This window comes from Momordica charantia (genome assembly GCF_013281855.1).
Source record: "Momordica charantia cultivar OHB3-1 chromosome 7 unlocalized genomic scaffold, Mcharantia_2.0 BLBB01000007.1, whole genome shotgun sequence".
Taxonomy (NCBI): domain Eukaryota; kingdom Viridiplantae; phylum Streptophyta; class Magnoliopsida; order Cucurbitales; family Cucurbitaceae; genus Momordica; species Momordica charantia.
This window is the reverse complement of record NW_028275165.1, coordinates 2,848,812-2,860,767: the sequence shown is the minus strand read 5'-3', so window position 1 is coordinate 2,860,767 and position 11,956 is coordinate 2,848,812. Positions and strand designations below refer to the sequence as shown.

The 11,956-nt window shown below is 35.3% G+C and overlaps 1 long non-coding RNA gene across 4 annotated transcripts; it reads right to left on the bottom strand.

The window, feature by feature from the left end:
• Positions 1-599: 599 nt before the first annotated feature.
• On the bottom strand, positions 600-7,121 carry LOC148210001 (uncharacterized). Of its 4 annotated transcripts, none has more exons than XR_015792144.1 (4): positions 5,246-7,121; positions 5,001-5,058; positions 3,989-4,886; positions 600-1,104 (listed from the first exon to the last, which is right to left on the bottom strand). It is a non-coding gene; the product is annotated as an uncharacterized LOC148210001 (long non-coding RNA). The 4 variants fall into 4 exon arrangements; XR_015792146.1 differs by lacking the exon at positions 600-1,104 and having other exon boundaries at positions 3,882-4,886; positions 5,246-5,375; positions 5,520-7,121; XR_015792145.1 differs by lacking the exon at positions 600-1,104 and having other exon boundaries at positions 3,882-4,886; positions 5,246-5,600; positions 5,689-7,121.
• Between the last annotated feature and the right edge of the window lie 4,835 nt (positions 7,122-11,956).

The window sequence follows — 11,956 nt, the reverse complement described above, 5'->3', positions numbered from 1 at the left end:
AACCAAAAGGGATTCAAAAGGCAACATTGAAAGATATAAAGTACGTCTTGTTGCAAAAGGTTTCACTCAAAATGAAGGCATAGATTATAAAGAGACTTTTTTTCCAGTTTCCTCGAAAGACTCTTTTAGAATTCTTATGACACTGGTAACAAATTTTGACTTAGAGTTACATCAGATAGATGTTAAGACGACTTTTCTCAGTGGAGACATTGTTGAAACCATTTACATGGCGCAACTAGAAAACTTTGAATCAGGAAATCCAAAGTCAATGGTTTGCAGACTAAAAAAATCCATCTATGGACTCAAGCAAGCTTCTCGTCAAGGATACCACAAATTTAATAATGTCATTACTTATTTTGGTTTTGAGTCTAATGTAGTTGATGAATGTGTGTACCGCAAGAACAGTTGGAGTAAATATAAATATCTTCCCAGTATTATATGTAGATGACATCTTATTGGCTTGCATTGATTTGGACATGCTACAAGAAACCAAGAACTTTATCACAAAGCATTTTGAGATGAAAGATCTTGGCAATGCCTCTTTTGTCTTGGGTATACAGATACAGCAAGATCGTTCTCAAGGTATCTTAGGATTATCACAAAAGAGTTACATTGATAAAGTACTGAGTAGGTATCATGTCAACTAGGAGATACACCCGTAGCTAAAGGAGACAAATTCAATTTGAATCAAAACCCTAAAAGTGATCATGAAAGGAGTGAAATGCAAAATATCCTATTCATTCGTCGTAGAGAGTCTAATGTATGCTCAAGTTTGCACCCAACCCGATATAGCTTTTATAGTGGGAATGCTAAGCAGATATCTGAGTAATCCAGGTATACAACACTTGAAAGCAGTCAATATGGTTATGAGATATTTGCAAAGAACTAAAGATCACATTCTCACATATCGGAGATCAAATAATATAGAGATCTTTGGCTTTTCTATCTTTGATTTTGCTGGATGCCAAGATAGCAAGCGGTTCACATCTGGGTATATCTACATGATGGCAGGAGGAGACATTTCATGGAAAAGTGTCAAGTAATTCTCATGCTGCTCTTCCACACTTTTGAAGGTTGGGTTGCGCTTTCACATGTGCCAAAAGCCTGTCCCACATTGGTATACAAGATGGACCAAATTGTAATTAAAGGAAGTTTGTTTTCTTAATAGTATTTGGTCGTGCACTAAAAGTAAAAACTTATATGATTTCTCATAGAATCGTGTTAGCCAAGTGGAGATTGTTGGAATCAATTAAATTAATTTATTAAATGGGTAACAATTTATGATAAGTTATACGTAGTGCTATTCATGGGTAAAATTAGTGGTCTAATTAGGACCCATAAACTTCCTATCTGTGGTGTGGTCCACTAGGCAGATACCAACCCGTAGGGGATTATGGGAAACCCTAGAATCAACTTATAAATACAGGGTTATGGTTACTAATATACTATGCTAGCTCCTTTAGTCTCATATTCCCAATCTAATAGAGAGTATTGTTTATCTTTGGTCTAAGGCTGCATAGTTGAGGAAGATCCAAATCACGCAGATATTGCTATAGGAATTTGGAATCTCAACTCATTCCAACTCATGGATCCAGGTAATTCAAGATAACTTATAATTCTTTGGCCGACTCCCGTGCATAGATCCTATATTAAAGTAACTCAAGCAGTTTCTTGAAAACTTGCTTCGCACATTCCCCTTTCGACAAAACATCAAGGATTTGTTTGTGATTGATAATATTATTCCTATCATTCCATATTGCCCACATCACAATTGCCGCTAAATCTCTCTCTTCCTCCAAAAGCTGCTCCAACATTTGCTGCCAGCAAGAATTTAAATCCTTGCTCACTACTACTTTGCTCCAAAAGGGAGGAATGCAACTAAATCTCTCTAAATTTTTCATCTCTAAAATATTTTCTATTATCTCTCTCCAAAATTTTAATCTATATATATTTTTATTTAATTCTTTTTATTTTAACCTATCATTCTGATTTTTCTCCCTAAAAATTTAATATTTCTCTAAACTTTTCTCTCCCTCAAATTTCGTCTTTATATACCTTTTTCTCTTTTGTAATTTATTTTTTTTTTCAAGCAAATACATCTATCACTTTTCTGTATTTTTTGTCTAATAAATATATCTCGAGCTTTTTTCTGCCTAAATTTTTTTCTCACCATAATTTTTTTTTCTTTCTAATTTTTCTTTCTATGTTTTTGCTTTCAACTTTACACTCTTTTCGCTCAATTTTTTCTGTTTGTTTTAACTTTTCTCTCACTAAAATCTTATTTTCTCTAAATCTTTTTCATTTTCTCTTTGTAGAATTTCTATTTAAAAAAGTTTTATTTTATCAGTATATGTTTTTATTTTTATGTCTATGTATTGGGATGACACAAATTTCTACAAGATCAGGTTACCGCTCCAAGAATAGAGAATGCATTTCCCTCTATTTCTCGGCCCTGACCCGAATTCTATTTTTTCAAATAATCAATATTATATTTTATTAACTATTTTACTAAATTATGAATAAAATATTAAATTTTTTTAAAATTAATTATTTATACTAGTAAATCATAATTTTTCAGTAAAATAGATATAATTGATATATATTTATTACTCTATTTTATTTTTTTAATTCTAAAAATAACTAAATTAATTACTAAATCAATAATTTTTCTTGAAAAAATTCTCATCCCCAAATGAGGATTTCTCAACTTGGACCTCGATTCTCATAATTAGAGAATGAGGTGGCTACAAGACTATAAATTTCTAAAGGACGGGGATGGAAAGGGCATCCGGAATCTAAGTCCACCCCGTTGTCATCTCTACTTTACATAGATTTTTCTCTTTTTTAAAATATCTCTTCAACTCTCTAACTTTTAAAAAACTGAAAACCAAAACGGTTGTCAAACATTTGTTGGTTTTTTGTTTTTTGAAAACAATAAGTATCAAACATATGTTTTTTGTTTTTTAAAGATAGAAAACTAAAAACTAAAAACTAAAATGGTTATCAAACGGGTCTTTAGTAAATGGCACATCAACTATTTCTTTAATTTGATTCATTTGATAAAATAAAAAAAATTAATAATTTTAGGGATAAATTTGATAATTTGGTGAACAACAATGGTGCTTTCAACTTCTCATTTTTTGTAATCAAATATCCTCTCACCTCGATTTAACGCTTTATATAACTATAATACTGATGTGTCTAAGGTATACCATATGCTTATTGGGAAATTAGATGCTCCAAAACAATTTCTCCTTCCACAGTTATATCCAATAAATCACAATCACACAACACAAATAAGAGGTTAAAAGGAAAAGCAGAAAAACGTCACAAAAATTATACTTGTCCACCCCAACAGTTCATGGGCTACGTCCAGTCTTCCACACTGATGCGGGTTCCACTAATAAATCGAGATTGGATACAAAGCACTCAAATATCTCCCCAGATATTCACCCTCTAGAGGTCCCAACAAAAGTTCCCTACCTTCTAAGTATTTAACACAATATACTTAGGTACTGGAATTAAAAACACTCACTAAACGCATGGTATACAGACTCATTTTCACACTGCTTACAACCACTCAATTCTCTTTTATTTGAATTTTATACGAATAAAACCTTAGCAAAAAGGTCTTATTTATAGGAGGCCAAATATCGTAATCGTTGGAAAAACAATATTATAATCTTTAAAAGAAATCAATATCTTACTCTTGGTAGGAATTTGTAGTAGTGTTGAAAATCATTTTCTTCATAGGACATAAGTTTCTTGTTTTGGATCCATTATCCCAACAATGATTCCATTTGAATTTGATGTGAAGATTTCTTTTTTTTTTTTTGGCATGGAAGACAATTTAATTATTGTTTTGAAACCAACACATACGATTAACATTATTCAATAAACTATCAAAATCCTAAGCCACTATTGAATATTTTGGAAATGATTAAAACATATACTTAGAATTAATTAAGTAGTTGATTAAGAAGCATACTTATCATCCGGTAAAAGCGACATGCCACGCATTGAAGGACGGACCACCTGTCCATGTGGGCCTGGTCAAAGAAAGAACCATATGAGACTAAGCACACCAAACCAATCTCGAAAACACCTGCCACAGGGTCAAGTGCACCTAACATTTCGTACAGCGGACAGCTATTGGCAGGATGTTGATACCCTGTACCCAAACCAAGATACACCTGAGGAGATCACTCAAGATTATATTATGCCCTCCATCCGCGACAAAGAGGGAGAAAGAGGATGTCTGTGGTCCTCATGGACCCTAGGCAGGACATACTGCCCATGTGTCCGCCCCTCAAAAGGGAGACCTCTCTCCCTCATAAATAAGAAAGGGAGTAATCCTAATTGAGGTAAATCGTTTTTTCGTACAAACTCCTATCTACTAAGCTTTAAAGATAAATGTTGTAATGGTTATCATATTGAAACTGAAAGTAAGAATACAAACTTCACGTGTATCTTTGCTACGGTGAGTCCAGATCTACGACGCTCAGACCTCAGCTACACAATTCAGACGAACCAAGACTTTCTTACCCTGAACGAAGTCCGATCTATGATACACATTATCATTCAGTACTAGATCTGTAAGTCCGAACCTTATTGACCTTATATTCGCAGCATCGGACTCTACCCACGAAAAGAGATAAGAAATTCAACACAATAAAAGAGAGAAAATTAGAGAGAGAAGAAGTAGGAAAGAAAGAAGGAGAGGGATAGATAGTCCAACCAATAAGCTGAATGGAAAATATGGAGAAAAAAAATAGAATAAAAACATATTGGGGAGGGGATTCGAACTCACAACCTCTTGATTGGAAGTATGCCAATTACCGTTGAGCTTCACTTGCTTTAGCGGGAAAAAAAAACGCACATCTCACCTAATAAAAATGTGCAGCAGAGGGAAGTTGATAAAGTGATGTTAGCTACAATGTTGTAATGTTAAAGTTAGTTGTACGTCATCTGACACAGCTTAATAGAAACGCATGTCTCACCTTCCTGCAAATTTATTGTCAATTGTTGGCATTGTCTTGAACACCAACAATTTTTCACCTGCGAAGAAGTGAAATTGATTTGACTATAAATTAATATGATTCAAATGAAACATTGAATATGAAAGCGTGAATAATACAAATTTTGAATTGAGTTTCAAGCCATTAAATAACATTGATATGTTCCAAATTATTGAAATAAATCAAAAGAGTCAAAGGAAAACAAAAAATATAAGGCCAATGACTACCGCTAAATCTCTGGTAGCTATTCTCACTGTTATTCTTCTCGAGAAATAAGGGATATAAGCAATTCCAAATCTGCCTCTCTAAATCATTCTAGCAATGTATGAGTCACCGTCTTCAACTTTTTAGAACACACTGGAAAATACGGTACTTGTTATCTTCACACAACTTCGTGAAAATAAAATGCAAGTATACACCAAAAATCAATTGTAGTAATGAAACAAAATCATAATCCACAGGAATTGGGATTAATACTTAAGAACTCCACTGATTCCAAACCTTAAATATCCAGCTGCTGCTCAAACTGACATGGTTTACTTCTAAAACACCCAAATCACGATTTGTTAATGACTTCGGTTGCTAGAATTTCACACACAAAACAATTTATAAGTGAAGTTGAGAACCTTATTCCTAAGCATTCACAATCTAACTCAAAATGTAGACTAACCTCAAATAGAGTCAAACAAGCTTTCTCATATATTTTTCTAAAGCATACCAGAGCTAGCAAACTGAAATATAGTGGTCAACATAATCAGAGATGAAAGAACGCAAATAACTCTACTTAACAGTAATGAAATTGTACTACAACATCTATTGTTCACAGTTTACAACTTACAATCCCCTAGTGTTTAGCTCATGAGGGTGGGATAGAAAAGAAAAGAGTATGACACAATCCATATTCTCATGAAAGCAGTAAGAAGCAGTAGTAGGACATCTGGATTCTTCAGAAAACCAGTGGTCTCTTCTCCTTCTTCTATTAGCTCCAAGCCAAAAATAGATATCTTTGCTCTGTCTCTTTTTTCAGGAGCCTCACAATCATGCTCAATTTTGCCCAAAATTTAAATAACTCTATTTTGAGGAGTTATCAGTAATACCTCCATCACTTTACTCTAGAGATTGCATCTCGTAGGAATGCAATTTTGCATTGCTTTCCATAGAAACAACTTTATCTTCGAGAGAGTCTTATAATTTAGAGATTCTTCCATAATTTATTGTATCTACTCCCATTTGATGCACTTGCACAATACTTAAGATTCATGAACAGCTTATACCTATTTTTCACACTGAAAATACCTTTCCTGTCAAACTGTGAAATCCACATATCATGCTTGTTTTATTTATTGAGGGTTTATCTGTGTTAGAAAACCAACATCCTATGGGCACAAATTCGGATTTATCATTTTTACATCCCATTTCCCTCTTGAGCTTATTAGATCTGCAACCAACATCTCTCCATTTAGATTTGAGTATGAAATTGGTTTGAATGTCATCTCATGAGGAGTCCAATTGTACTTAAAACTTTAATCGATCTACCATCTCCCACCTTTTTATTCAACCCCTTTATCTGTTAGGATAAACACTTAAATTTATGGACCGATTATCCCCTCTTGTGTGAACCTAGTAGGAAATAGCAAGTAAAAATAATAATCCAAACAAGCACAGGACACAAGCAATTTTAACGTGGAAAAACCCCCTCAATGTGAGGAGTACAAGACCACGGACCGAAGTCAAAATCTCCACTATAATCAATAATGGGTACACCAAGTTCTCCCTAGCAACAACTAGAGGCATACAATAATAATATCTCAAGACAATAAATCTCGGTACACAAAGGGAATAAATCGGGGAAGAAAATTAGGAAGATCTCACTTAGAAAATGGCACAAACTACCCACTGTATCTGACTGTAGGTAGCTCCAAAAGAAATCTCCACTGTCCAGATTGAAGACCCTCGTGTTACGAACACGCTGTCAAAATTTCACCTCGATCGGACCACGGATCGACCTCCGATCGTGCAAAAAAGTCACTGTACGGAATTGAATTTCTTTTCCTTTTTCTTTTCTGTTTTCTCTTCTCGATCTGCGTGCATAAACTTTCCTCTCTCTCCTCAATTGTGGTTGACGGCTAGGTTAGTAATATATATATATATATATATAACCCTAAAACATTAATGGCCCATGTGGGCCTTAAAGTTGGGCTTTTACACAATGTGAAAAAATACTCAACATTATCATCAATTCCCGACCCCACATTAGGCTTTTTTAGAAATAAGATACTTTGCTACTCGCTTTAGCCTCTAGGATATGAGTGTTGGGATAGTAGCAGCTAGAGAAGATTTTTTAAAGTAGGCTATTTGGAGTACAAATCAACCTCCAAACTTGTTTAGCCAATAAAGCTTGACGAAATCCCTCCAAATTTCTGAAGTTATGCCCACCTAGTTCCTTTGGGAAGCACATCTTCTACCATCTTATCTAATGGATCTTTCTATGTGTCTCTGTTGATCCCTGCCAAAACTTAGTGAAATAAGAAGAGATCTCTGAGAAAAAGCACTTTGACCGACTTCAAAAAGTTTCATTGTATATTGTCGGTATCGCCTGACCTACACTTTTGATGATGATCTCCTTTCTCGTCATTGAGAAAAATTAATGCTTCCACCCTGTAGAGCTCTCCAAATTTTGTCTTTTACAAACCAAAAATTATTTGTTTTTTCTGGATAAAATAGAGGGCATCCCAAAATAAGATACTAAATTATCAACCAGCCAGACCCAAAGAATAAATTGCAAATATTGCATGTGGTCTTCATTTAAATTAGGAGTAAAACAAACCACTAACCTGACGCATTTACATAGTCTTGAAGAATCCATTTCAATAGATCTACTCGTAAAAACATGAGGCTATCATCTAGGGAAAAAAAGATGGAGATACGAGGACTCCTCTCAGTAATGGAAAAACCAGTGATTCGTCCCTGTAGAGAAGTCGCAATTCGTAAAAACATGAGGCTATCATCTAGGGAAAAAAACGAAGCAAAGAATGAACAAAATGAAGATGAGGCTATCGGGGCTGAGAAACAAACTGACTGAGCTTGTGGACAGCAAAAGCAATGTTGGGCCGAGATATAATGAGATTTAAAAGACAGCCAATAAGTCGACGATAAACCGAAGGATCATCCAAAAGCTTGCCATCAGTGATAGATAACTTCAAATGAGGATGCATAGGCAATAGGCAAGGCTTAGAGGCTAAAAAACCAATATCTTCAAGTAACTAACGAACATAATGGCATTGGGAAAGGTATATATCAACAGCAAATCGAGTGCGATCTCAAGGCCCAAGAAATATCGAAGGTGCCCCAAATCCTTTAGTTTAAAAAATCATTAAGATGATGTTTGAGATTATTAATGATAGTCGAAGAAGCCCTCGTAATAATAATATTGTCGACATAGACAAGCAAATCAATAAAGGAAGGTCCAGTACCTGGAATAAACAATGAATAGTCAGATTTAGTTGCTTGAAACCCAAAAGTAAAAGGCTATTGGAAAATTTATCAAACCATTGTTGAGAAGCTTGTTTCAAGCCATAGATGGATTTGTGAAGGCGACATACTAAACGCTTCCCTGAAAAGCAACTACACTATGTTTATTACCAATGGGCAAATCCATGTAGACTTCTTCAATCAAGTAACCGTGCAAGAATGCATTGTTGACATCAAGTTGAACTGTAGGCCAAGATAAAGAGACGACTAAAGTCAACAAGACCTTGACAATAACCAGTTAGCAACAGGAGAAAACGTTACTATATTATCCAAACCTTCCTGCTGACTATAGCCTTTGGCAACAAGCCTAGCTTTATAATGATCAATAGTCACATCGAAGTTATGCTTGGTCTTATACACCCACTTGCATCCAATGGAATGATGGTCAAAGGGAAGTGGTACAACATACCATGTATGGTTAGCCTTCGTAGCTTTTAACTCAATATCCATAGCTTCACGCCACTGTAGGAATGGGATAGCTTGGTGATGGAACTGTGGTTCATATTGAGTAGAAATATTGAGAACAAAATTCCTGTAAGAAGGAGATAATTTGGCATAACTCAAATATTTGTATAATTGGTATTTTGTACCAATCATTTCTGGGACAAAAGAGGAAGTAGAGGTATTAAGAAGGCCAAAATGATAATCATATAAGTAGGAAGGTAGTGTGGTAGTTCTAGTAGATCGGCACAAAATAGGTGAAGCAACCGAAGACACAACAGAATCAACAACGACAGAGTTAGGGGCCTGAACTACCAAATCAGAAGTTAATTGAGCTAAAGAAGATTCACCAGATGTACTAGAGGTCTGACCAACATTAGTAGTGTTAAAATCAACATGTAAACCAGTAGACATATCATAAGCAACTGAATTATGCTTAGGAAGAGAAGTAGTGTGCAAAACATCTCATAAAGCTAGTAAATTCTTAAAAGCATGATGATCAAATCTAGCATGCCATGTCTGATAAGTAGAAAAAGCAAAACAAACAGTGGCTGAGGTTTCCACACTGATGCTCGTATTATGAATCGAAAGAAGATAGAGGTCATGCCAAAGATTAGCTCTGTCAATTATCTTTAAAGAACACTTATCCTAAAGAATACAACACTGATCAGTAAATTGAATTGAAATAGAAGTAGACTTGGTCAGGAAACTAACAGAAAGCAGGTTTAAATAGAAGGTAAGTACAAATAGAACATTTCTGAGCAGCAAATCAGAAGTCACTTGAACATCACCAACAAAATAAACGGATATATGAAACTGATTGGGCAATGAAATTTTGATGTCAGAAATTGGTGTAAGTGACAGAAACAAATCCCGAATGAAACATATATAAGCAGAAGATCCAGAATCGATGACCCAGTGATGTTGCAAAATACAATGTGCAGAGGAAGAATTATAACAAGTACTTACGACATGAGACAGGTCATGATCTGATTCAGTAGGAGTTTTAACCTTGGATAAGTGTGATTGCAGCAAATTGAGAAGCCCTTGACATTGATCAACACTAAAGACAAATAATGAATCAACTGATGCTGGAGTTGTGGTAATAGTCTTAATAGATTCAGCCGTGGACTTGAAAGTGGAAGACGATGAAACTAGTTTATTGCTAGACCGATAACCAGATGGATAGCCATGCAATTTATAACATCGATCCATGGTATGGCCAATAATACCACAAAGGGTACAAACAAACTTTTCTTTCTTCTTGATGTGAGAAAAAGAAGAACCACCAGAGGGTAGATGTGAGCATGAACTAACCGAAGAAGAATTATTTTTGGCCAACAAAGCAGTAGGCATGGAGCAGTAGGGGAAATAATCACACGTTGTTGCGCCTCCTGAGCAACAAGAGAAAAAGCATGATTGATGGTTGGCTCGGTTTCCATGATCAACAATTGAGCACGCAATTGGCTGAAGGAGTCATTGAGGCTCATAAGAAAGCACATAACATACTCCTATTGATAGAACTTAACAATGGATTTAACACCTCCGCAAGAACACTTGCCACATGAACAAGAAGGACGATATGAGGTGAGTTCAGTCCACAATGTTTTTAGGCGAGTGAAATACTGACGGATAGACAGCTGATCCTGAATAAGATTTGATAAATCGCGATGCAATTGAAAGATACGAGGCCGATTCTAACATTGAAAACATTCTTTTAGATCAAGCCAAATATAGCGTGCAGAGTCGGTGAACATAAAGCTTGCAGTAATTTCTTTGGATAAAGAATTCAAAATCCAAGAAATCGCGACGTTGTTACAAATTGTCCAAGAATAAAGCGATTCACCTGTTGGACGTGTAATCGAACCATCAACGAAGCCACCTTATTTTTTACAATGAGAGCGATGAGCATCAATCTACTCCAAGAAATGTAATTGTCATCATTCAACAAATCAGACACAAAGACAAGGCTCGTGTTGTTGGAGTGATGAAGGAAATACTACTCAAGGGTGGATTCATGCATGGAGAAATTCAAATTGGCTGTGGGATTCACTGTATCATCGTCCGCCATTGAAGACGTGCAAGAAAAGTCCAGTAACATATGGCAACAAATGGAAGAAACGGCCAAAATTTGGTAAAGAAAAAGGAAATAGAAATTTCCTTTTAGAAAATCTCATTTGATACCATATTGGACCAGTGGGCTAAATAAGACTTCCACACTTTTTATTAATGGGTTAGACTCATATATATAGCCCAAGAAGTACAAGTACAATGAAATAAAATTAACTTATTTGTTAACTACTTAACAGTAACAAAATAACAAAACCCAATATTTATTTCTTCTCTCTCCCAGCTCGTGATGTCTCTCTAGTGTCTTTATCCTTAGTTTTTATGGTATCAAAGTTAGGTTTAGATTGACATCAAAATGGTTAAAATAGCCATGATGACTGATGATGTGCGCAAAGATGAGAATTCTGAAGGATATAATAAGACCTTAAGAACGTCCACAACACCTCATATCTCTCTTCTCTGAAAACACTTTGCTCCAAATTACCTCTACCAAACTCAATGGGAAAAATTTTCTACAATGGTCTCGATCAACCCTTTGAGTTATCCGCGACCAAAGGCAACTAGGGTATATCAACGGCACGATAGCAAAACCACATGAGGTCGACCCTTCTTTTTTGTGTGGGATGCTCAAAACTCGATGGAGGAGGACATTAAAGAATCATTCCTCTTCTACTTAATGGCAAAGGATCTCTGGAATACACTCACTATTGCCTTTTCTGATTTTGATAACTCGATTCAATTGTTCGAATTACATAATAAGACACACTCCCTAAGACAACGTGAATCCGAGGTCATCCAATACTATAGCTCATTACGTTGATTATAGGCTGAATTTGATCTATGTCTCAATCTTGAATGAGAGAACTCGAAGGATACTAAACGCTTCTGCAAACACA